The 26,154-nt window shown below is 43.1% G+C and overlaps 1 pseudogene; it reads right to left on the bottom strand.

Annotated features, from left to right (window-relative positions):
* Positions 1 to 343: 343 nt before the first annotated feature.
* Positions 344 to 23,921, bottom strand: LOC117438237 (kelch-like protein 36; annotated as a pseudogene).
* Positions 23,922 to 26,154: the final 2,233 nt, after the last annotated feature.

Below are 26,154 nucleotides of genomic sequence, written 5' to 3' on the forward strand. Positions count from 1 at the left end.
ATGTAGTTTAAAAAGAAAAAAAAAATCCCAGCAGTTGAATTTGAATACTTTTCTGATATACACCTAAAATGGGAGATGACTGACTTTGATACTCTGAAATGCTAGCTAGAAATATTCTTATTGTTCTCTCTATATATTTTTTAAGAAAAGATAAAAAGTTACCTTTATGACAGATTTATTTACCATTGATAATTAATTAACAAAAAAAAGAAAACAGCACAACAGTGCCATATCCAGAAAGAATTAAGAAATCTGTTAAAATAACCCTTGAAAGTTGGACTCCATTTTTGACTACTCTTTAGAGTAAATTGTCTGATACAATCACTTTGCAGATTTTCATACATTAATCTAGAGCACATCAAGAGAGATAAGAAATATTTAAATATTCAAATTTTTGTTTGTTTTATAATGCTCAAAAAAGGTTCAGTCTAAATAGTGAAAGTATTTTGTTTTTCTCACATGGGGGAACAGTAGTCTTGAACAGCCCAGAACTTATCACTGTTGTTGGCTAGCTTTGCTTAAGTTTACTACTCTCTGCACCAGCACTGTGGTTTTATATAAAGAATCTAAACGCAAAAGTCACTTTGATCACTTTTTTATCTGAGTATAAACTCGGGAGAAGACTTGTATCAGACTCTAAGAGATCTCGCAAAACATCACAAAATTGTAATGTGTTATTACAAAATTGTATGTCATGTTGAAAAACTGGAATTGACAGTTCCAAAACTATGGCCTGTTTTGACTTAGTACTAAAATAAATAATCAAATCAACATTGTACTGATGCTATCACTTGTTTCCAAATATAATTGAATAAAGCTGTTTTGGTTTTTTAGCTTACTTGCTGATTTTGTGCTGGCTAGTGCTTTCAGTGCAATACCCATACAACATACTTGGGTCATTTTCATACAAATTTTTTTTTTAATTATAGTGAAAGGCTCTGCTCTACTGGTGGTTGTGACATAAATTATACGGGGAAGGGGAAATAAAAATAAGTGGAGGTCTTGCAGAGGTCTAAAAAGCGGTACAAAAAGATATAAATGTTTCTAAATCATATGTTGGTTTTCCAATTTTCATATATGCCAAAAACATTGAACCTTTTTCTCCATTTGTATTCAAGACCTATTGTCGTGGTTTAAACCAAGCCGCACAGCTCGTGCACTCACTCCCCCACTTGCTCCCCTAAATCCCGGAGAGTTGGGGAGGAAAATCCAAAGAATTTAGCTACCACGGGTTGAGATAAGAACAGTTTAATAACTAAGGTATAACACAAATCACTACTACTACTACCAATAATAATAATGATAAAAGAAATAACAAGTGAAGAGAATACAACACCTCACCAGCCACCAACCCATAACTCACCCCACCCTGCCCGACTGAGCACCGACCAATACCTCCTCCAACTCCCCAGAGCCCCAGCCCTTCCGGGTAACTCTCCATTACATCCTGGATATGACGTGCTATGGTATGGAATACCTCTTTGGGAGGTGCTGTCTCTGCTTCCTCCTGGCATCCCTTCCTCCTTGGCAGAGCATGAGACTCAGGAAGTCCTTGGCCAGAGAAAGCATTTGGGCAGTAACTCAAAACATAGGTCCAATCAGCACCGTTCCCAGTTCGAAAGTCAAAACATAGCACTGCACCAGCTACCAAGGAGAAAAAATGTCTGCTACTACTGAACCCAGGACAGTATCCACCCCTTATTCCATACCATTCACGTCATGTTCAGATCTCACATTTTTAATATACCATCACTCTTATCTCAGTGCACTCTTATCTTAGTGCATGGTCCAGTCCCTATAATGCTGCTGAGTCCATCTGGTCCTTGATGTCAGGCTCCATCTCTTGTAACAGTCTTTCAGAGCATTACAGGCTGTGTGCAGTGTTCACACTTGTGCATAACCTGGGCAATAGTGTGCATTGTTAAGTCCATCCCTCGATGATGAGTCCATCTCTATGTTGCATCTCTGCTATAACGGCCTGAAGTGTCATGGGCCTCCCCTTCATCAGTTTCTGCAATTTGTTGCTGGAGACTCCATACAGCTGCCTTCCACCTATGATGCTTCCAAAGCACTGGAGGAGCCCAATGGACACCCATACTGTCCCACATGCCCTGCCACTCATGACTGACCAGCCTTGGGGAAAATCTCCTGGTGCTCCTATATAGTTGTCTAACCTTAGACAAGACCCAAACCTGACTCTGCTTAACTTTTGAGATCAGACAAAATGGTTGTGGGTAGAACACACTGTGTGTGTGCCAACATGCCGATCCCCATCACAATCAGCAGGCAGGTCCCAAGGGTACCCAAAGGCCATTCAAAACCTTCAGAACTCTCAAATGATGCTGCTGTCACTGGGGCTGATGTAGCTGCTGTGCTTGCCAGCTCTCCCACCACCAGCTTCTCCTTTCCCAGGTCCAGATCTTCCTCCTCTGCCTTGCTGGGAAATGCTGCGTGGTCTCCTGCATCGTGCTGCGGCTCGGCGGGCAACTTCTGGGGGATGCTCTCGGCAGTCGCGGAGCTGGGCTTGGTGGCGGGGCTCGGCTCCTCTGCTGCCTGCTCCCGCTGCTCAGCTGCCGCCTCTTTCCACTCCTCCACTGGCCCAAGCTCCTCCACTGGCAGCCGCTCCCTCCTGGTCTCCAGTCCCGCTCCTGCTGCCACTTGGTCCCCGGGGCCGCTCTCCAGGGCCGCTTCGGCCGCCGCCGGCTCCCGGGACCGCTCCTCCTCAGCTCCCTGCAGCCTCACGAAGACAGAGGCGAGGACAAGGGCAAGGACAGTGAAGAGCAGTGGAACGGCCACGTACAAGTCCACGGCCACGTCCATCCCGCCCCGCTGCTGAACCCCCCCCATATTACAAGTCATTGCCATAAAGTACAGTGAAACAAGAACCTTAACCCAAGCCCCACACTTGATAAACACTAACACAGCAAATACAGGACTAAGTAAGTTACAACATTCTGAAACTGTGAGATCAAGAGAAACAACTTTAAGAGCCAGTAAATCAGCATTGTGATGAGTGATTAAAAAAACAGTTATATCTGTTGTTATCTCAACCCCTCGTGCCCCACATTGGGCACCAAAAAAGAACTGTCGTGGTTTAAACCCAGCCACACATCTCGTGCACTCACTCCCCCCCTTGCTCCCCTAACTCCCAGAGAGCTGGGGAGGAAAATCCAAAGAATGTGGCTACCACGGGTTGAGATAAGAACAGTTTAATAACTAAGGTATAACAAAAATCACTACTGCTACTACCAATAATATTATTGATAATAATAATAATAATGATAAAGGAAATAACAAGTGAAGAGAATGCAACACCTCACCAGCCGCCAAACCATAACTCACCCCACCCTGCCCGACTGAGCACCGACCGATACCTCTTCCAACCCCCCAGAGCCCCAGCCCTTCCAGGTAACTCTCCGTTACATCCTGGGTATGACGTGCTATGGTATGGAATACCTCTTTGGGCTAGCCTGGGTCAGGTGCCCTGTCTCTGCTTCCTCCTGGCCTCCCATCCTCCCTGTCAGAGCATGAAGCTCAGAAAGTCCTTGGCCAGAGTAAACATTTGAGCAGTAATTCAAAACATAGGTCCTATCAGCACCATTCCCAGCCCGAAAGTCAAAACATAGCGCTGCACCAGCTACCAAGAAGGAGAAAAAAAGTCTGCTACTGCTGAAGCCAGGACACCCTTGAGGTTATTGTCAAGTTTGAATTAAAATAGTATGTTAAGAAGAGTGGGTTTTGGTGCTAATTCAAGATTTGCTATTTGCATCAACTTTGTCTTAACCTGTTCATATTTTTGAAACAGGAAATTATTTCTGTAATGTCTCTACATGGAAGTAGTACTATCATTTTGATACCTGGTTTTCTGAGCTGTGATGAAAAGCAACAGTAGTTTAAAAACTCCATTAATTTAGAAGCTGTCAGTGTCCTATAATTCTTTTACTATTAAGGAGACAATCCAATATTAAAATTTCAGTAATAAGCAAGCTAAAAATCATTATAGTAAATGAAAATTAATTACACTAGTTGGCTGCCATATTATGAATTCAACATACACTTTTCTTACTAGTTCTAGTTTGTAATGTCAGTTGCTAAAAGTCTGTTGCCCCTCTCCCTGTCTGATCTGCTTTTCTCCCTAAGTATACCCTAAGTATACCCTAAGTTCATTTCATTTATTCATGGCTTGACTTCGCGAATGAAGATTTGGGAAGAGTTTTACCCATGCTTACTACAAGTGTGTTGATGACTAAAAAGGCCAACGTGGGATAGGCAAATCCGGTTGCAAAAAGGACAACGAAAGGTCTCCTTGGGTGGTATAGGCAGGGCACAATTCTTTCTATTTTGCCTTTTCTCTTTGAGACTAGATTTGCATGTGTTCTCAAAGGAGACAATGGCATTATGTATAGTGTGTCTCCAAGTCTCCCGATTGGAGGCCAAGGTGGACCACTGATGATAGTCAATATGGCCAAGGCCAAGGTATTGTTTCAGGGAGTCCTTATATCTCTTCTTTGGGACACTTCTCTTGCGGCAAAGAGTGGCAAGTTCACCGTAAAACACAATCTTAGGGAGGTGATGATCCTTCATTCTAGAGACGTGCCCTGCCCAGAGCAGCTGCGATTTCAGCACTATGGCCTTGATACTGGTGACCCCTGCCTGTTCAAAGACAGTAACGTTTGACACATAGTCAGTCCAATGGATGTTTAGCATTGTACAGAGGCAGTGCTGATGGAAGTGTTCGAGGAGTCGCAGGTGATGGCAGTAGATAACCCATGATTCAGACCCATATAAAAGAGTAGACAGTACAATGGCTCTATAGACACTAATCTTTGTACTTTTCTTCAAGTCTTTATTGCACCAGACTCTTTTATGGAATTTTCCGAAGGCTCTATAGGCCTTTGCTATTCTGTTGTCTATCTCTTAGTCAATCTTGGCATCCAGGGAAATAATGCTTTCCACGTAGCTGAACTGCTGAACTGACTTAAGCTCCAACTCGCCAATGGTAATGTGAGGATGATGATAAACTTCTTGTGGTGCAGGTTGGTAGAGAACTACTGTCTTCTTCAAGCTGACTTTCAGCCCAAAAAGCTCAGTCACCTCCACAAAGCAAGATGTTAAACGCTGCAGAGCTTCTGTGTGGGCAACAAGGGCGGCATCATCAGCAAAACGCAGTTCACAGACAAGATGATTCAAGGTCTTAGTGTGGGCCTTCAGTCGCCTTAGAATGAACAGGCTACCATCAGTACGATATCAAATATAAATGCCGTTTTGTTCGTCAAGGTCTACCATAGCCCTTTGAAGCATCATGTTGAAGAAGATTGTGAATAAAGTTGGTGTGAGAACACAACCTTATTTCACACCACTGGTTACTGGGAAGGGTTCAGAGAGTGCATCGCCATATCTGACTTGGCCTTGCTGATCCTCATGTAACAGAATAATCATTTTGAGGAACTTGGGCGGACAACCTAATCATTCCAAGATCAGCCACAGGCCTTTTCTACTCATAGTGTAAAAAACTTTGGTGAGGTCAACGAAAGTTACATAGAGCCCCTTATTCTGATCTCTACACTTTTCTTACAGTTGTCTGAGAACAAATACCATGTCTGTGGTACTTCTGTTAGACCTGAAACCACACTGACATTCAGGTAGAAGTTCTTCTGTGATAGTGGGTACTAATCTGTTCAATAGTATTCTTGGGATTTAGCTCTAGAGGGCAGGAGGGCCCAAGACTCTTGGTTAATATTCAAGGATCACCTGCTACAAGCTCAGGAGTGTTGCATCCCGACTAGAAGGAAGTGCAGCAGGAGGGCCAGGAGACCTCCTTGGATGGATAAGGAGCTGCTGAGAAAAATTCAAAGGAAAAAAGAGGCTTATACAATGTGGAAGCAAGGACAGGTGGCCTGGAATTAATACAGTGATGTTGTCCAGGAAGCTACGGACCAGGTTAGGAAAGCTAAGACTCAGTTAAACTTGGGTAGGGATGTTAAAGATAAAAGGAAGAGATTCTTATAGGTATGTGTTGAATAAAAAACAGACTAGTGACAACGTAGGCCCCCTCCGGAAGCTATCGGGAGATCTGGCTACACAGGATTTGGAGAAGGCTGAGGTTCTGAATGACTTCTTTGCCTCAGTCTTCCCTGGCAAAGGCTCTGACAGCACCACCCAAGTCTTGGAATGCAGAAGCAGGGACTGTGAGAATGAAGACCTTGGGCCCACTGTACGAGAGGATCTGGATTGAGACCATCTTAAGAACCTGAACATCAACATGTCCATGGGACCTGATGAAATCCACCCTCGGTCCTGAAGGAGCTGGTGAACGAAGTTGCAAAGCCACTGGCCATCATATTTGGAAAATCATGGCAGACAGGTGAAGTTCCCGATGACTGGAAAAAGGGAAATATAACCCCCATTCTCAAGAAGGGGAAAATGGATGATCCATGGAACTACAGACCAGTCAGTCTCACCTCTGTGCCTGGCAAAATCTTGCAGCAGATTTTCTTGGAAGGCATGCTAGGGCACATGAAAAACAACAAGGTGCTTGGTGACAGCAACATGGCTGCACTAAGGGGAAATCCTGCCTGACCAATTTGGTGGCCTTCTCTGACGGGGCTACAGAAATGATGAAAAGGGGTGGAGCAGTTGATGTCATCTACCTGGACTTGTGCAAAGCTTTCAACACTGTCCTACATGACATCCTTGTCTCTAAATTGGAGAGACATCAATTTGATAGGTGGACCACTCGGTGGATAAAGAACTGGCTGGATGGCCACACGCGAAGAGTTGTGGTCAATGGCTCAATGTCCGGCTGGAAACCAGTAACAAGTGGTGTCCCTCAGGGATCGGTGTTGGGACCGGTCTTGTTTAATATCTTTGTCGGTGACATGGGCAGTTGGATTGAGTGTGCCCTCAGCAAATTTGCCATTGACACCAAGCTACATGGTTCGATTGATACGCTAGAGGGAAGGAATGCTATCCAGAGGGACCTTGACATGCTTGTGAGGTGGGCTGATGCCAACCTCATGAAGTTTAACCATGCCAAGTGCAAGATCCTACACCTGGGTCGGAGCAATCCCAGGCACAGCTACAGGTTGGACAAAAAGGAAATTCAGTGCAGCCCTGCGGAGAACGACTAGGGGGTGTTGGTCAATGAGAAAGTGCACATGAGCCGGCAGTGTGAGCTTGCAGCCCGGAAAGCCAACCGTATTCTGTGCTGCATCAAAAGAAGCGTGACCAGCAGGTCAAAGCAGGTGATCCTACCCCTGTACTCTGCTCTTTTGAGACCTCCCTTGGAGTATTGTATGCAGTTTTGGTGTCCTCAACATAAAAAGGACATGGTACTGTTAAAACAAGTCCAGAGGAGGGCCACGAGGATGATCAGGGGACTGGAGCAAGTCCCATATGAAGACAGACTGAGAAAGTTGGGGCTGTTCAGCCTGGAGAAGGGAAGGCTGCGTGGAGACCTCATAGCAGCCTTCCAGTATCTGAAGGGGGCCTACAGGGATGCTGGAGAGGGACTCTTCATTAGGGACTGTAGTGAGAGGACAAGGGGTAACGGGTTGAAACTTAAACAGCAGAGGTTTAAATTGGATATAAGGAAGAAATTCTTTACCGTTAGGGTGGTGAGGTCCTGGAATGGTTTTCCCAGGGAGGTAGTGAATGCTCCATCTCCTGGCAGTGTTCAAGGCTGTGTTGGATGAAGCCTTGGGTGATATGGTTTAGTGTGAGGTGTCCCTGCCCATGTCGGTGGGATTGGAACTAGATGATCTTAAGGTCCTTTCCAACCCTAACTATTCTATGATTCTTTGATTCTATTCTTGCAAGAATTTTTCCAGCAATGAAGAGCAAAGTTATACCTCGGTAACCTGACCAGTCTGACGTTACACCTTTTCTCTTATACAGAGTGATGGTGATTGCATCACAAAAATCTGATGGTAGGTTACCTTGTTCCCAACAGCGCACAACTAGCTCGTGAAATTTAGCATGAAGTGCTTGGCCTCCGTACTTCCAGATTTCGGGTGGGATTCGGTTGACCCCAGCTGCCTTGCCTGTTTTCACCTGCTGTATAGCCTTAAGATTCTCTCCCATGGTAGGGGCTATATCCAGTTCATTTTTCACCCGATGTTGTAAAATGTGCTGGATTCCTTTGTCTTGGACTACACGATTAGCACTAAAGAGTGTTTGAAAATATTCAGACCAACAATTCAGGATGGAGATTTTGTCTGCAAGAAGCGTTTGGCCATCTGCACTAAGTAAGGGATTTTGAACCTGGTATGTGGGTCCATACACTGCTTTCAGGGCCTCATAGAATTCTCTGTGGTCACCCAAATCTGCACATAATTGAATCTTTTCTGCTAGGCTGAGCCGCCACTTGTTCTGGATGTCTCAAAGTTTCTGTTGGAGTTTACTGCATGCAAGACGAAAGGCAGCTTTTCTTACATGGCAAAATGGCTGAGTGAGGTGTGCTTGATGGGCAGATCTCATCTTTGTCAGCAATTCCTGGACCTCCTGATTGTCATCACCAAACCAGTCTTTGTTTTTCTTTAAGGAGAACCCAAAAGATTCTACGGAGGACTGCAGGATGCTATTTTTATTATGTTGCCAAAGCGCTTCAGGAAAAGAATCTATAAGATGGTCTTCATGCCTAATTTGAAGGTTAGACTGAAATCTGTCCCTCACTGCAGCTATTTGAAGATTATTAACATTGAGCCTCCTCCTCGGAATGCCGCCCCTCTTAGGTTTGGGCTTGAAGTGGAAGTTACATTTGCAACATACAATGTGGTGGTCTGTTTGACATTCTGCACTAGGCATCACTCAGGTGTGACAGACATCGCAAACATTCCTCTGGCACACTAAGACATAATAAGGTTCCAATGTTTTGATCAAGGATGCATCCAGGTTGTCTTCAGTCTGTCTTTCTGCTGGAAAATTCTGTTGGTGATGGTAAGCTGCTGCCCTGCACAAAGCTCTAGCAAGAGGCGACCGTTATCATTGCAGCTACCAACACCGTGCTTGCCTAGTACTCCTTTCCAGGCTACAAAGTTTTTACCTACTCAGGCATTGAAGTCATCAAGGATTATGATCTTATCATCTATAGGAACCTTTTGAGTGAGGCAATGCAGATCGGAGTAGAATTTGTCTTTTTCTGCAGGGTCAGCTTGCAGAGTTGGAGTGTATATGCTGAAAAGAACAACATGTTGCTTATTGTGTAGTGGAAGACTTAAGGAGATGATATGATTGGAATGACCTATTGGTAATTTTTCAAGTTTAGAGATGATGGAGTTTTTAATCATGAAGCCAACTCCAGAAAGATTACTTTCAGGTTTGGATTTGCCTGAACAGTAGAGTGTATAGCCAGCACCATGTTCCTTAAGGCTACCTTCCTCATGAAGGCAAACTTCACTGAGAGCACCATGTTCCTTAAGGCTACCTTCCTCATGAAGGCAAACTTCACTGAGAGCAGCAATATCAATGTTGAGTTGGGACAGTTCGTGGGCAATTAGCGCAGAACAGCACTCAGGACACCCACTGTTTGCCATATCAAGCATAGTTCTGATGTTCCATCATGCGAGTGTCAATCTGGACACACCTTTGGAGGCCTTTGTCTCTTTGTCTTTAATCGACTGCAACAGAAGATGCCTGTTGGCTGCGGCTAGCCAACCAGGTGGAGGGGGAGATGAGCTTTTGTTAGGCCACCTTTTCTAGACCTCTCTCCATATGGAGCAAGCAGTGCTCTCCTTGAAAAAAAGGCTGCTTGGTCATTCAGGATGTTGCCTAACAAGACTGTCATCTTCTGGGTCAGTCTCGAGTGACCAATGTCCTGAACTGCCTGCATGCAGGGTTGGGTCTGTGACTTCCAGTGCACCTTATCACCTGCCGTTTCATCCCTTGCCTGTTGCTACAGGGCTTTGCAAGTGTGGGTAAACCCTTTGGGCCTGTGCAGTGGATTTTTTAGGTGAGGCACAGCGTGTGCAGAACTGGCCCCACCCTTTACACCTGAGGTTTATCTGCCAGGGCCTAGCGAGCTTGGACAGTGTCAGCAAGGTCCTCAGGTTGTAGGTATAGTATAGTAGTAATGTACAACCAAATTTAAAAAAAATCAATCAATGCATTTCCTTGCTTACCTATAAGTATCGAGTCCTTTTTAGCATCTGCATGTGAAATTTACATTCAACCAGCTTCAGTCTTTCTGTTTATCTGAGCTGTGTCCATTCTAGAAAAATCAGGTGGTGAAGTTTTAAAGAATCACTTTAGTTAAAGCAAACTTGCCTTTGTTTTTGTTCTGTTCTGTATCATGGTTTCATTGTGAGCCTGTTTAGTTCTGTTTTATGATGCTTCACAGTTGCAATGCTTTCTTGGGTTATCATCCCTCGGTTTCAGGCCTGGCTTTTGGAAGAAGCTGTTTCAAAGAAATTACAAAAGGCGACAAGGATATGGCTGCAGCTGGAGGATTAGTTGAACTACTGTAGAACTGTTCATGTAACACAAAAGCCATTCCATCTGTTGGTCATGATAAAAGCAAAGATGTAATATGAGAAGATTTTGATGTACGGTTCTTTGAAGAATTTCTGTGGGTAAGCATGCTAAAACTGTACCAAGGAAGTAGTGAAACTGAAGAGATGCCTGTACAGAAAATATTAAGGCAAAGCCAAAAACTGAAATTAGAATCATAGAATAGTTAGGGTTGGAAAGGACCTTAAGATCATCTAGTTCTAACCCCCCTGCCATGGGCAGGGACACCTCACACTAAACCATGTCACCCAAGGCTTCAGTCAACCTGGCCTTGAACACTGCCAGGGATGGAACATTCACAACCTCCCTGGGCAACCCATTCCAGTACCTCACCACTCTAACAGTAAAGAATTTCTTCCTTATATCCAATCTAAACCGTTACCCCTTGTCCTGTCACTACAGTCCCTAATGAAGAGTCCCTCTCCAGCATCCCTGTAGGCGCCCTTCAGATACTGGAAGGCTGCTATGAGGTCTCCACGCAGCCTTCTCTTCTCCAGGCTGAGCAGCCCCAACTTTCTCAGCCTGTCTTCATATGGGAGGTGCTCCAGCCCCCTGAACATCCTCGTGGCCCTCCTCTGGACTTGTTCTAACAGTACCATGTCCTTTTTATGTTGAGGACACCAGAACTGCACACAATACTCCAAGGGAGGTCTAATGAGAGCAGAGTAGAGGGGCAGGATCACCTCCTTCAACCTGCTGGTCACACTCCTTTTGATGCAGCCCAGAATATGGTTGGCTTTCTGGGCTGCAAGCGCAGACTGAAGCCGGCTCATGTTCATTTTCTCATTGACCAACACCCCCAAGTCCTTCTCTGCAGGGCTGCTCTGAATTTCCTTTTTGCCCAACCTGTAGCAGTGCCTGGGATTTCTCCCACCCAGGTGTAGGACCTTGCACTTGGCATGCTTAAACTTCATGAGGTTGGCATCAGCCCACCTCATAAGCGTGTCAAGGTCCCTCTGAATGGCATTCCTTCCCTCTAGCGTATCAACTGATCCACAGAGCTTGGTGTCATCAGCAAACTTGCTGAGGGCACACTCAATTCCATTGTCCATGTCAGCGACAAAAATATTAAACAAGACCAGTCCCAACACCGATCCCTGAGGGACACCACTCCTTACTGAACTCCAGCCAGACACTGATCCGTTGACCAGAACTCTTTGCGTGCGACCATCCAGCCAGTTCTTTATCCACCGAGTGGTCTACCTATCAAATTGATGTCACTCCAATTTAGAGACAAGGATGTCATGTGGGACAGTGTGGAATGCTTTGCACAAGTCCAGGTAGATGATGTCAACTGCTCCACCCCTGTCCGTCACTTTTGTAGCCCTGTCATAGAAGGCTACGAGATTGGTCAAGCAGGATTTTCCCCTAATAAAGCCATGCTGGCTGTCACCAAGCACCTTGTTGTTTTTCATGTGCCCTAGCATGCCTTCCAAGAGAATCGGCTCCCAGATTTTGCTAGGCACAGAGGTGAGACTGACTGGTCTGTAATTCCCCGGGTCAAATGTCAGATGTCGCCCAAGGCTCTTTCCAACCTGGCCTTAAACACTGCCAGGGATGGAGCATTTACCATAATATTTCAAGTTGGTTTTGAAGAGTTACATATCAGGATAATATATCATAAATTGAAATTTGCAAGGTAGCTACATAGAACAGTCTAATTTTTTAACCAGTATTTAATTTTGATGTGCTGCATCCTTGACATGTTGCAGTCATAGATGAAGTGCCAGATCCCTCAGCTCTCCAGGAGGAGAGTAGGAACTTGGTGACTTCAATGTCCCGAAAAGGCCAATGATCCCACTGTGGTGGCTTGTAAGCAATGTAGACACATTCAAAATAGGAAGAATGGTAGTTACAGGTCTTAAGGGTATTCCTGTCCATAAATAGTGCTGCTTTTTTCATCATTTGGAATTATGAATGAGGAGGCGAGTGATGGACAGGTTGGAGTCCCCCTGTCCTGCCTGGACCGAACTTCTTGAGGCATGAGGACATATGATGAAGTACAGACTGAGTCTTATGCATGGATTCTTCTGCCCTTAAAGGGGGTATCAGCACTTCCCTATAGGAGCTGTACCATATATGCAAAAGTTGGGGCGTTATGGCATTTGCCTTGTGTGGTATACTCTAAAGATTAAACTGATGGAGGAGATGCATATACCTTTCACTTTAAATGACTTTGGAAGGATTTTAACAACTTCTAGGTCTTTGTTAATTAGCACCCAGAATGCTTTATAGAGAGACATGAAATCATATGAACTTTTTAAATCTACACTTGTTTTCATTACTAACTGATTCATACCAGTAGTAGAGGTTTAAACTTAAGTATATGTAATAGCAGGCTCTTTAAACTTTCTAACTCCCGCTCACCACATATTTTTCCTTTCTTTCCAGTAGGAGAAATTCCTCTCATGATGACTACCTGTGCTTTTGTACAGTAATGTCAGCAGCAGGATTAAAGAGAAGACTAGGATTTTCTAATCTTCATCAGTTTCAGTCTGAAAAAATGCTAGTGTAGGATCATAGAGGGGCTTGTCCTGGATAGCGCCTTTATGGCTCTCCTGAAAGAATCACAGATGAAAAAACTGGACTACTGAGAGAAATTAGGACAAATAGAATAACAGAATCATAGAATAGTTAGGGTTGGAAAGGACCTTAAGATCATCTAGTTCCAACCCCCCTGCCATGGGCAGGGACACCTCACACTAAACCATATTACCCAAGGTTTCATCCAACCTGGCCTTGAACACTGTTGCCTGATCACAGTTATTTTCTGCTGAGTGCTGAAAAGAAGGTGAGATCTTCAGGGTATTTTATTTAACTGGTAAAGGAAAGACTTCTAGATTCCAGCTGTTTGATAATAAGTTAGCTATCAAGTATTATTTATAGATAATGCCCAGGTCAGAAAAAAAGAAAAAATAAATGTTTACTTAGGAAAATATTTAAACACATGCCTATCTTTAATATTATTAAGTACAGTTTTGTACTGTGGCCAAAAATTTTCTAAAATTAGTCTGCTTGAACAATCTACAAAGATATATATATATAAATAATCTGGTAATTGTTTGCAGGATACATTTCACTTAATTTCTGCTGAGTTGCATATTTCCCTCTTTGAGGAGTCTTTTTTTTTTAATTAGAGTTTTGCATTTACATATTATGTTACAAAGACTGTGAAATTGGGGAAATTGAATTTTCTATGAATTCTTAATGTTTCAGGTATGGTTAAAAAAATTAAATTGAAGCTTTGACTTTATATCTCTTCTTGAGATGTCATTGTATTAGGACACCTGCACATAGTAGACAGTTTTTGTAGAACACCTCAAATGAAAGTGGAGATTAAAAAAAATGTTAATTCAAATTCAACTACCCTTTCATCTGTACAAAGTGATTTATTAATGCGTGACTTGTTTTCTTCATATCGTTACAATTTCTCCCGGGATGGCATCATGTGAAAACACTCTAAATACATTAAGATATGCAAGCAGGTATGGAAAATGTTATTGTTTATAGTTATACGGGCTGATGGTCACTAATGTTTGGAATACTGTTGTTCCATGATGTGTAATTATTTTAACTACTTGAATAATTTTAGTGTATTTGCATTTCTTAATAAGATTAAAAGCAAAATACTGATTCAGGATCACATTTCATTTAATTTGTCACTTTTTACAACCATTACAAGGGAGTCGATAAAAACTGCATTTAAGCCATTACCCAGAGATGGATATAGTGTGAAGAAATCTGGGAGACATCCTCATTAGCTTTGCCCCTGCTCTGGAAGTATCACTTCTTGCATTAGAGTAGTCAGTTTTCATGATGATTCCCTGGGGTGTTAGCTGAAATACCTTTCTACAATGTAATTTTTCATCCCCTTGGTAAAATTTAATTTAGTTGCCAGTGTAATTATTTTCTATATATATCATGTCATATCTAGATCTATCTCAACTAGTTTATTCTTATGGAAATTCTGCGGTTGTTGTGGCCCAGATTTTCTATTTCCCAAAGTCAGACAAATATCTGAGACCTCTAAGTAAAGAGTCAGTTAACCCAACAGTGATGTTATAATCAATGTAAAGAAATTAGTGCTTTCAGAGGCTGATGCAGCACCACTGAGACCTGTACTGCTCTCTGAAAGTATTAACCTCTGCAGTGAGTGTGAAAGGAGTCTTCTTCAGCTGCAGTTCTCAATTTAATGTCTGTGGAGATGTTGTCCTGCATGTGCCCGCAGTCAGACCTGCGACCCTGCTGCAAGGACCAAAGGAGGTGAACAGACTTCTGGGCCATCATAAAGCCTGGTTTTGCCAGAAGAGGCTACCACCTAGTGGTCTGCTTGCCCCAGGGAAAGGGCAGAACCACTTCTGTTCCTGCTTGGCTGAGCACCCCCAAGCCAGTTGCTAATAGGGCACAAAAGGCTTGTAGAGAAGCTTACCACCTGCTGCTCCTGGTATTCGAATGTCTTTGTGTTTGGATCAAGGGAGCTGGTAGCAAATCTGCCTGGCTTGGACCAGTCTATGTGATTTCTTTCCCAGTGAGAAGGGGGTATATACTCCCCTGCTTACAGTAACACAATGAAGGACATTGCACATTAATCAAGACTCCTTGGATCTTTCTACTCCTTATAGAATACGTATTGCTGAAATGACTCCAGAAAATGTCACTGCAAAACAAATTAATTACCTGATTCTAACATACAAAATTGTTGTGCTGAAACTGTTTCTTCCCCTTGGTGTTAAATTTGTATGTTGTTACAGAGTAAATGTCTATCACTGTAAAGTTGCTTCAAGTATTTTGTTTAATTTTTTTATACGAGCAATATATCATTTTCATTGTCCAATCAGGTTTTAGCTGCTGAACACCAGTGTCTGCACAGTGTAAGAAAGGGGGAAGTATAGAATTTAAAGCACTGCAGTGGTTTGATGTGTTAAAAGGAGCAGTTTAATGTAATGTGATAAACACATAAATGTATTGGCTTTCGCAAATCATAGGTGTGGTTATGTGGATACAACTATACAAGTTTATAGTAACAAAACCAAAGCTTGATAAAGACACAAGATGAGCAAAACAGAGTCGCATAATAGAAGAATCTGTAAAGGTAAAGAGAAGAAAGGGGGGGGTTTGCATGCTTGATAGAAGAAAAGCTAGGGCCTGTAAAATATAGAGTTAAAGTACTTTTTAGCTTAACTTAGGTTGTAGAAAGAGAACAATGTTTATGTTGTTAGCCTGTGGAATTTAGTGGCCCAACTAAATGTGAGTTGTTTCACACTAGTCCTCTAAAGTATCTTTAGTTTTAAAGAACACTGTTTGTGTTGTAATTCTGTGGTGAAATAAGAAGATTTAGTGATCCCATTAAGCATGAATGAGTTATTTCACACCATCCTTCTACTTATCAGTTAGTTTAGAGACAGAGCCTCCCAAACATCTGCCAGCTTAGGATACTCCTCGTCTGCCCATCCTGCTATAAATTTTGCAGGAAGGTCACACTGTTTTAAATCTTTGCTAGTTATCAGAATAATTACAGATATGGCTGGTTTTAGTGAGTTGTGTGATTACTGGGGCGTTCAACTGTGCCAAAGGTGAAAAGTACACTGTGAGGAAGACTGCTTACTTCATCTTGAAGACCCCTACTCACAAGAGGAAGACTGCTTACTTCATCCTCAAGACCCTTGCCCACAATTATTGAAGAGCAGTGCGCAGATACCAAGAGGAGGAGAATTATGATAATAAATTACTGGACTTAATTATAATGTTCCCTGCCTATACACAGGAATTATGAATATGTATGTGACTAATGGAATTGTGAAAGTACATAAACCTGTAACAATTACTAATCATTTGTGCCTCTGCCTACGGTCATGAGCCCAGCGCTGTTTGCTTTTGCTTTATTGACTTTGTCCATTAATAAAACCTTGTATCTTGTTTAGAGAAGTGAATTCGTATTTCACATGTAATATTGAATATAGAGCAAATTTTATTAACTGCATGAACTGAAATCTGGAATGACTCTTCTGAAAACATTGCTATTATACTCTATTGCAAATTAGCAGCACTGATTTGTTAGTGTCTTGGGTTCAGAAGTAGCAGTCATTTTTCTCCTTCTTAGGAGCTGCTGCAGTGCTGTGGTTTTGACATGCAGCCAGGGAAAAACGCTGCTAACACCGATGTTTTTAGTTGTTCTGAGTCTCATGCTCTGCCAGGTAGGATCCAAACTAGCCAAAGGGGTATTCCACACCACAGCACATCATGCCCAGTATAAAAGTGGGGGCAGTTAAACAGAAGGGCTAGATCACTGCTCGTTTGGGCTGGGTATCAATCGGCAGGTGGTGAGCTTTTGTGTTCTCTTCCTTTGTTATTCTCCTTATCATTATTGGTGGTGGCATTAGTGGTTTTGTGTTATACCTTAGTTACGGGACTTATTTCAACCCGTGGGAGTTACATTCTTTCGATTCTCCTCCCCAACGTGGGGTCCAAAGGGTTGAGATTACGACAGATCTTGCCAGAGTGTGTCTAACTGCATTTGTCATAAACATTACTGTGATTAATAGTCACTTATCACAGTGCTGATTTATTGGCTCTCTAAGTTGTTGCTGTTAATCTCAGAGTTTCAGCATGTCACATTTTACTTAGAGCTGGTATTTGTTGTTTTCGAGCTTATCAGCTGGGAAGCTGGTCTAAGGTTCTTGTTTCACTGTACATTATGGTAATAACAGATGAGACACCCAAATCCTAAGTGAAGTTGAAAATCTGCCCCAAAGTCCTCTACCGTAACATAAGCACTCCCACAAAGGATTCAAGTAGCTGCTTTTTCAATTTAAATAGGTTGAATTTCCATTTGCAATGAGCCCTGTCCTTTCACCAAAAAGAAGAAAACACACTAAACATTAAGGACTTTAAGCAGAAAAACAATACAGCTCATGTCTCACCTTTATCCACTGGTTACAGAGGGGAACATACCTATATAAGAGATTTGAAGCTGCATCCCCTCCACTGTCTCTTGAAAAGCTGCCTCCAGCTATGAAGATGAAGCTTCCCAAGAGTGCAACACAGTGGTGACTTTGCCTGGCTGGGAGAGGGATCTCTGCTACCCACTGCTCCTTTCTGGTGTCCAGGAAGCAGGTATCATCACTCAGTTCCAGGCAGCATTCAGAAACCTCCCCACCCCCAAAGAGAAGCCTCTCCTCGCAAGTCCGCAGGGCTGTCCGCTTGTTCTGCAGCACTGGCTGAGCCGTGATGTTGTGATAGTGCACTGCCTCCTCTATAAACCCCTCACAGTTTGCTTCTTTGGGAAGAAGAGAGCAGACAGCAGGCTTGACTCGATGGAGGAGATCACTTTTAGGTATCAAGGGAAAAATGAATGTTATCCAGAACCTGGTAAGCCTCGTTCTCCCTTTCTGGGTACTGGGTAAGCCACTGCAAGGCAGCCTGCAGCAAGTCATGCTCACACTCCTGCTGCACGTTGCTGCTGTCCAGGTATTGGCACAACTTCTGCAAGGAAATGTTCTGCAGGAAGTCCGGGGTGAAAGACAGTGTGCTGAAGTTCTGCAAGATGAAAGAATCAATGTAGGAGTCAAGGCTCTTCAGGTTGTAAACAGAGGCCAGCTCTTGCAAGTAAAAGTAGTTCTCCTCACTGACTTCATTCTCCAGATACAACAGAAATCAACCACCTTTTGGATCTGCAGCAGGTGAGCTGTTTCAAGCACATATTGAGCGAGTCGATATTGCCTCCATCTAAAGACAGCTTACTGCCATAAAGGAAATCTACCACAACCCTGAGACCAACGTAAGAGGCTCCAAAAAGTTCAACCTCTTTTTAGTGGGCTTCTCACATACCAATGGTGAACATAGAGTTGAAGTAGTCACTGCAAACAGCAAGGAGGTTCCGATGGGCAGGGACTCTCTGTTCATCCACAACAAGGACAATGTCACAGAAGAGGCCTCAGTGCCTCTGCTCATTCAGGCTCTGAAGAACTAGACTGGAATGGTCATCCCACCTGTATACCTGGAATAAACAAACACTATTAGGTAGGTGTTATCTTCACCAAGATAAATTTCAGTACGTACAAAAGTGTTTTTCCACCAAATGTAGTCATACACAAGCGCGAGAATCGCTTATTTGTGCTGTACATTTATGATAAATTCTGACTTGAAACAGTTGGCAAGCAACATAGTACAAGCACCCAAACCCCTCACCTTCACTTTGAAACGTCTATGAAGACTTTAACTGCTTCCTACTCACCCTTTATATATATATAAAAAGAAAATTTACTCCTATCTCCTCCACAATGCTGCATCCAAACCTCCTCTCTGACGATTTATGCAGGCACAGTTTTCTGAAACTCTTCAACTCATTGTCTTTGAGACATCTTGTTGAAATTTCCTTTCTTACTTGTCCCCCAAATGATTTCTTACAGAGTTTTTTCTCAACCGAGTTACTTGCCAAATATTTGGAGTGGGAGAGACACATGCAGCAGTACGACAATTTTTCATTCAGGACATGTATTTTGTTTGAGTTAGTGCTTACTTGACAGCTGCCCCCTCTTAAATCTTCTCAGAGCTCTTCATTTCCAAGCTTGTTATGGTAAAATCTTGCTTTCCATATTATTCCAGGCACACACACTGCATTCAAAATAATAGCTGTTTATTTATATGCAAAGCCACACATGTGGATAACCTATTCCCATAAGATGACTACTTGCTTCCAGAAGCCAAGGTATTTTATGTTTTAATGAGTACAATAAGTATTTTCCTTTTTTAAAAAAGAGGAAAATGCCCTCTGAACATGTCCATTAAGTGCCTTTCTGAGATCCCTCCAGTCTAGACATTCTTCCCACTAGCTCTGTATGTGCCACAGAGCTTGTGAAGCAACCAATGTTTGCCTCTTTCTCGCAGACTCACATTACCAGTCTTAAGAACCACTAAAATGGAAATGTTTTTGTTACCCTTTGAATGTCTTGCAGAACACATACTGAAGGGGCTGGCTACGCCAGCATGTCAGGCAATGCAGCTTTTAGGGCCATCCTTCCAGAGGATGGGTTCAGCAGTAGCAGTCATTTTTCTCCTTCCTAGTAGCTTTCGACTTCAGTTTGGGAACAGTGGTGATAACACACTGATGTTTTTAGTTGTTGCTAATGTTTACTCCCATCAAGGACTTTTTGAGTCTCATGCTCTGCCAGGGAGGAGGGGAAGCCAGGAGGAAGCAGTGACAGGACACCTGACCCAAACCAGCCAAAGGGGTATTCCATACCACAGCACATCATGCCAAGTATATAAACTGAGGGGGGAGAAGTTACCCAGAAGGCCCAGATCTCTGCTCGGGTCAGTCTGGGTATTGGTTGGCACATGGTGAGCAATTGTATCCTCTCCCCTTGTTATTTCCCTTATCATTATTATTAGTGGTAGTAGAAGTAGCTTTGTATTATACTTCAGTCATTGGACTGTTCTTATCTCAACCCATGGGAGCTGCATTCTTTTGATTCTCCTCTCCATCCCTCTGGGAGCAGTGGAGGGAAGAAGGGGAGAAGTGAACAAGTGGCTGTGTGGTTCTGAGTTACCGGCTGGGCTTAAACCATGACAACTGAAATGCCTGATAGTCAGGTTAAGTTAAATGCGAATACGTAACTTTAATTACCAAATCCAAACCAGGCAAAGTTGCAGAGCCTTTAAGAACATGTAAGAGAACTGAAAGGAGGTGGAAAGGAAGCACATCTTTGCATTAAACCTAAATTAACTCTGAACAGTTCTAGCTGCAAGACCTTGGGTCTTGCTCAGTTCTATATCCTCAGGCTGCATTCCCAGAAGTGACATCCTGAAAAGGCATAGCAGCCCATATCTACATGGCAGTCACACAGACGACCTGAGGTCTCTTCAAGGCTCTCAGGCATTCAACCTTTCCTTCACCAATCTGTTGCTTCTCCTAGAAATCCCAACTATCCGTGGCTTTCCTGGTTTCCCCGAACAGAAAGTACATGATTATTGCTGTCTGGATAAGCCATTAATGGGTTGGTTAAAACATGGTGAGACAACCTCCTACCCACCTGGGTGGGAAAGGTTCAAGTCCTAGAGTCAATTTTTCTCCCGTGCACACAACCCTTGCTCTAGATCTGCACTCTGTGTACATAATTTGGTAGTTGTACTTCTACCTGAGGAGATAACCAGGACTGAGGCATGCAGCTCACCACTGGCCAGACGTGATGGCATCCAATCTTCCCGAGCTAACACCAACTTTGGGAACCTTGCCTCCTATATCTACCTTTTAGCAGCTAGTGGTACAGTGACAGGCATTCCACCAAAGGTGAGACCCAAATTAATAACCAAGCGTGCTGCTCTTAGCATGATAGCCCAGTAGTTTCTCTTTAGTTTTGCTTATGTTCTTCTTTAAACAATGGAGACTAAGCTGCCAAAAAGCCTTCTGTTGGAGTAGCCTTGTACATGCAAGTGTACAGAGTTAAACCAATCTAAGTGAAGAGGCTTCCGTAATTATAGGTTTCCTGGGCCAAAACTTTTTAATTTGCCTTATACTCATTGCCTAATCACATCACTGAGCCTAAAAAGGAAACTCTGGCATAAACAACAAAGTAACTTCCATTGAGGAATAAAACTGCCAGAGATCCGTAACAGAAAAAAAAATACAGGGTTTAAGGACTGTGAAGTTTTTTATCGTCATTTTTATGAAGCTGAAAAAAGGTGGCATCACACAGGAGCCCAAATCAGAGATGAGGGGATGGAGGAGATGGGAAGAAGAATAAATATGGCAAAGGACAAACAGATTTATGGCAACTATGATAAAGGACAGTGGATGAATAGGCAATAACTAACATCTTACAGCACCTTCTTCTGCATATGACTATTTGGGGACAGTTATTGGATTACACCAAAAAACATATTCCCTCTTGTATCTTTAAATTGGCCAATCATTTCTCTCTAATATTCTCTTAATACCATCGTGCATAACAAGATTAGACCAGAACATGAAATTTGCCAGAGATCCCTATTTACTTGGCTGGATGTCAAGTCAGCAGCACACACACCTGATAACTTGTACTCCCAAAAGCCTTGTTGCCATGCAGAACTGCTGCTACTTCAGAAATCAAGCATCAAATCATGATGTATAGCATTGGATGGACTCAGAATACATTAATAGGTTTCAGTCTCTTAGCAAGTTCTTTGGTTCAGTGAGCAAATAACAGAAGCTGATAGCTGCATGTTTCAAAACCAAGATTAATTTTGTACTGAACATTTTTCTCAAGCTACTTATATTCTGTAGAATGGCTTTAGCATTATCCAGTAATTTTAACAGATAGTGACAGCTGTTGTCTAAGCAAGAAAATAAAGTAATGCTGTCTAGTTAACTAATTTTTAATACACTGAATTATTACTAAACTCAGACTAAACCACTTGAACAGTAGACAGGATCAGCACTCAGGGAAAGATTATACTGGTAGAGATGTATTTAAAAATTAGCCCTATTTATCTTTTATCAATTGTATCAGAGCAGTATTTTAACTTCTTTCAGATTCAAAGATCAAATTTCTTTCAGATTGTTAACGCAGTACCACTTCCCATCGGTGATGCAAGAGAAAATTTGTCTCATTTGACTTTGATAAGACAGATACAGGCACTGAAAAGTTTCTCTTTTCTAGTTGTTGTTGGCAGTACAAGGTACTAGCTCTGCAGCTTCTGTAACCTAGTGCTCACCCCAGAACAGAAAAGCAGTTTCCACTGGTATGAAACAAAGCAAACATAATAATTGCAGCTGACATCAACATCTTACACACCTTAGGCCATCATCCTGGTGACCTGCATAAAGAGCTAACCTAAGGTGGACTTTTCTGGGTTCCCAACTAAAATCAATGTACTTGTGCAGACAGATATTCTATGCAAAGAAAATTAACCTCACATCTTGAGTTCACTGGAATAACCCCTGTTTATGGGATCTAGACTCCCATTTTGCACAAACCAAAGACTAAATCCAAAGAGGAATCCCAGCTTTGCTTCTGTGGCTCGCTTAGACTTTATAAGATGGATCAGTGTGAAAAATTCCCAAAATAAACACTTTGAATTTAATGACTGAATTTCTGGTGCAGAGAAAACACTGTGCTGTTGTGGAGACAGTGTTCTCACAGGAGAATGAATATTTGGTACATGAAATCTGAATAACTCTGAAAGATACAGCAAGGCCATGAGAGGCCTGAGGAACCTGAAGCAAGCAAGATAAGAAGCTGGAATTCACTGAGTGATGAGAACTGTGGACTGTTGGCAAGCTTTCAAGGTCAAGTTCTCACACCTGTGCTTGACCAATTATATGCTAGTCACTAAGGGTCTTCAAGACATGTATCCAATCATGATATGCCAAATTGCTGTAGGTGTGTGTAAGCGATTAACACCTTATAAGGTGTTAATGCTTTGCAGTAAAGGGCTTTTTGTCTGATCATATTGATCTCTGACTGAGTCCATTCCCCAGCATGCTGTGATGAAGTGGGTTTCTTTTTCAAGTTATGAGTCATGATGAGCAGATGCCCATTTGCTGCTGATGATTTTTTCTTTTTTTTTTTAATTGCTAGGTAGCAACTTTTTCTATCAAAACTATTTGAGCAAGTAGACCACCATTTTCATACCTCTTTTAAAAAGCTTTGAATATTCACATTCCTCCAAACAGTTCATCCAATGGAGATCTTTCACTACCCACCCCCCTCGAACCTTCTTGTTATTTCTGTAATTTGGGGTTTTACACAAAACATACAAACCTTTGAGTATTCACTTATCTTGTGTGGACGACAGATCCTGGTTTGCCTGGTTCCCTCCATGACAGCCGTCTCTGTAGTACTTCTGGAACAAAAACAAAGATGTTAGCAGCATGCCAATCCTTTCAAGCTGCTGAAACCACAGTGTGCTGAATAAACACCACAATTAATAAGGCATGCACATCCTAATCTGCAGGTCGAAAATGTCCAAGTTAAAAAAGGATGGTTTTGTCGCTGTCCGATATTGTTTTCTCACGTTAATAACACTTGGTTGTGTCAACAAAGTTCGCTGTACTCTAAAGTATAACCGAAGACCACCGCGTGTATTACTGATGCAAATTATTTACTTACCAGTGCTCGCTACAGCTGGCAGAAGTAAGACCATTTCTCTCTCACGACCAGGCCAGGACACGCTTCACCCCCGGCTGACACTGGGCAGCGGGTGGCTCCGGCAAGGCCCCAGCCGCGCATCCTCATTGTGTTCGGACAGCTGCACAGGCCGCGCTCCCTAGCAGAAGCGTTAAGGAGAACGAGAAAGCAAAGCGGCAGCAAATATCAGAAGCCGAAGACGAAGGAAAGACGCCTCGCAATTAACTCATAGCGCACGCAACAACCTGCGGCGGGAGGGGGACCAGGAGTCGCAGCAGCGGACAACCACATCTCAAGGCCAGCCCAGGAAACGCTGCTGGTCGGAACGGGGCGGGACCAAGGCGGGGCGGGAAGAGGCGCTGGGCAAATAACAACTGGGCTTGGAGTGAAAGTTTGTGGGGCTGGACGGCAGTGGGGACTCCTTAGATCTCGGGGCTTTCACCTGCCGTGGCCAAGCCGGTGCTCTCAGGCAAGACCATCGTTGTCTGTGTCAGGTCGGGCGCTGTGTGGTGTTATTGGTACAGAGGTGATCAGCTGCACAGGGTGGGTGTGCTAAAGGTACAATGAGAAGCCTGGTCAGCACTTCATCTGGTTTTCCTGGGTGTGAAGCTATCTGACCAGCCCAGATTGCAGCCAGCACCACTGTGATGCGCGGATAGACTCCACAACTAGTTAAAGTTGTAAAGTAGGTATGCTTTTATTCAGCACTGAGGTGCATGGGGAAAGCTCCTCCAAAGCATGCACACCTCAGGGTTGTTCTCCCTTTACATTTATTCTCTTAAGGTATACATAGACATGAGGTTGCTCAATCCGCCTATACATATTTATTATCTATCCCCGCTTTGTATTATAATGAGCCAGAAGGTCCTTTGCACCTGCGCAGTGCCCCTTCTGGTCATGGGCAGGGGTCTCAGGATGAAGTAAATGAGTCTTCCTCTTGTGGGTAGGGGTCTTCAAGATGAAGTAAATGGGTTTTCCTCTTCTTAAACTTTACACCTTTTAACCTTCAGACATGGCCTTAGGGTTTGGTCGGTGCCCAGTCTGCTTCTCCCCTGCTTCTCAGTAGGACCAAACACCTGTGCTTTTGTCATGGCCTTAAGGTTTGGTCAGCGCCCAGTCTGCCTCTCCCCGGCTTATCAGTAGTGCTTTTGTCCCTTGTCAGTAGAACTAGCATCTGCTTCTCCCCCTCCAGCAGTAATCAATGCCCCAGCATGTCAGATACTTCACAAGAGACAACACCCCCATCTAAGCAAAGGAATTCTTTTAACCCCCTTGTACATTTTTCTCTGCATTACCCCCCTGTACATTGGTTACCCCTGTATCAATCCCCCCTTTTTCTATAAAGTGAGTAAATTCTTTTACTATATTATTTATGACAGAGCTATCCATGTTCCTTCTATTGATTTTTAAGTGATTTTGATAAAATTATACGTGGAGAAGGCCTTGGTTAAGTATATCTCTGAACCATCCAGTAACTCCTAGGTTATTTAGCTATTCATCCAATCCACCTCCAACAATTTTAAGCTCTTGCATATTCTCCTGCAATTTTCACAGCTTAGCATGGATTGATTAAGAATGGTCAGATAAGTTCATGCAGCACATGCCTTCGAAATCCTCACAACCATGTCCATGGGCCAATTATAAAGCTATGGCTTGGACCATGGTATAGATATAAAAGATTTCATTTTAAAACCAAAACCTTTTCTACAAGACACCCCCTGTATCTTGCAGGACCCAAACCACGAGATGCCTGCTGCCTCTTGTGACTGTAAACCACAGGATGCCTGCTGCTTCTTGTGGGTGTATACCAAATGGACGCTAGCAGCCGGGTATACATCTAAAGTGGGCCAAGCTTCATGTAGTATGTGCAGCACTTGTACTGCCCTTATCTCATTCAGGTAGTAAGTGATACCTGGATTTATATTCTGATTACAATTGCAAGGTTGTGTTAACACCCATGGATCACTCTATCTTTCGCGAGTTGGTCTGTTATTACCGCTCGATGTGATTTTCCAGGGAGCTTTTGGAGCCTTTTTGAATCCAGATGCTTTGTTCTCTAATTTTGATAGTACTGAAAGTTGTAATACTTGGAACGGCCCCTTCCACCTTGGTTCGAGTTCTTCTTCCCCTGTGGGTCTGAAAGATTTTATATACATATAATCCCCAGGTTGTATATTATGTACAAGACTATCCAGTCTTCTGCTTCGAGTTCCAGCCATATGTTTTTCAGTTACAGTGGCTGGAACTCCATATCATGGTATTATTTCCTGTTACAATATTGTCGTGGTTTAAATCAAGTCCACACACAGCTCATTCACTCACTCCCCCCTTGCTCCCCCAACTCCCGGGCAGTTAGGAAGGAGAATCCAAAGAATATAGCCCCCACGGGTTGAGATAAGAACGGTTTAATTGCTAAGGTATAACACAAATCATTACTGCCTTTACTACTACAAATAATAATGATAAAGCCAATAACAAGTGAAGAGAATACAACACCTCACCAGCCACCGACCCATAACTCACCCCACCCTGCCTGACCGAG

The sequence above is a fragment of the Melopsittacus undulatus genome (assembly GCF_012275295.1).
Source record: "Melopsittacus undulatus isolate bMelUnd1 chromosome W unlocalized genomic scaffold, bMelUnd1.mat.Z SUPER_W_unloc_3, whole genome shotgun sequence".
NCBI lineage: Eukaryota > Metazoa > Chordata > Aves > Psittaciformes > Psittaculidae > Melopsittacus > Melopsittacus undulatus.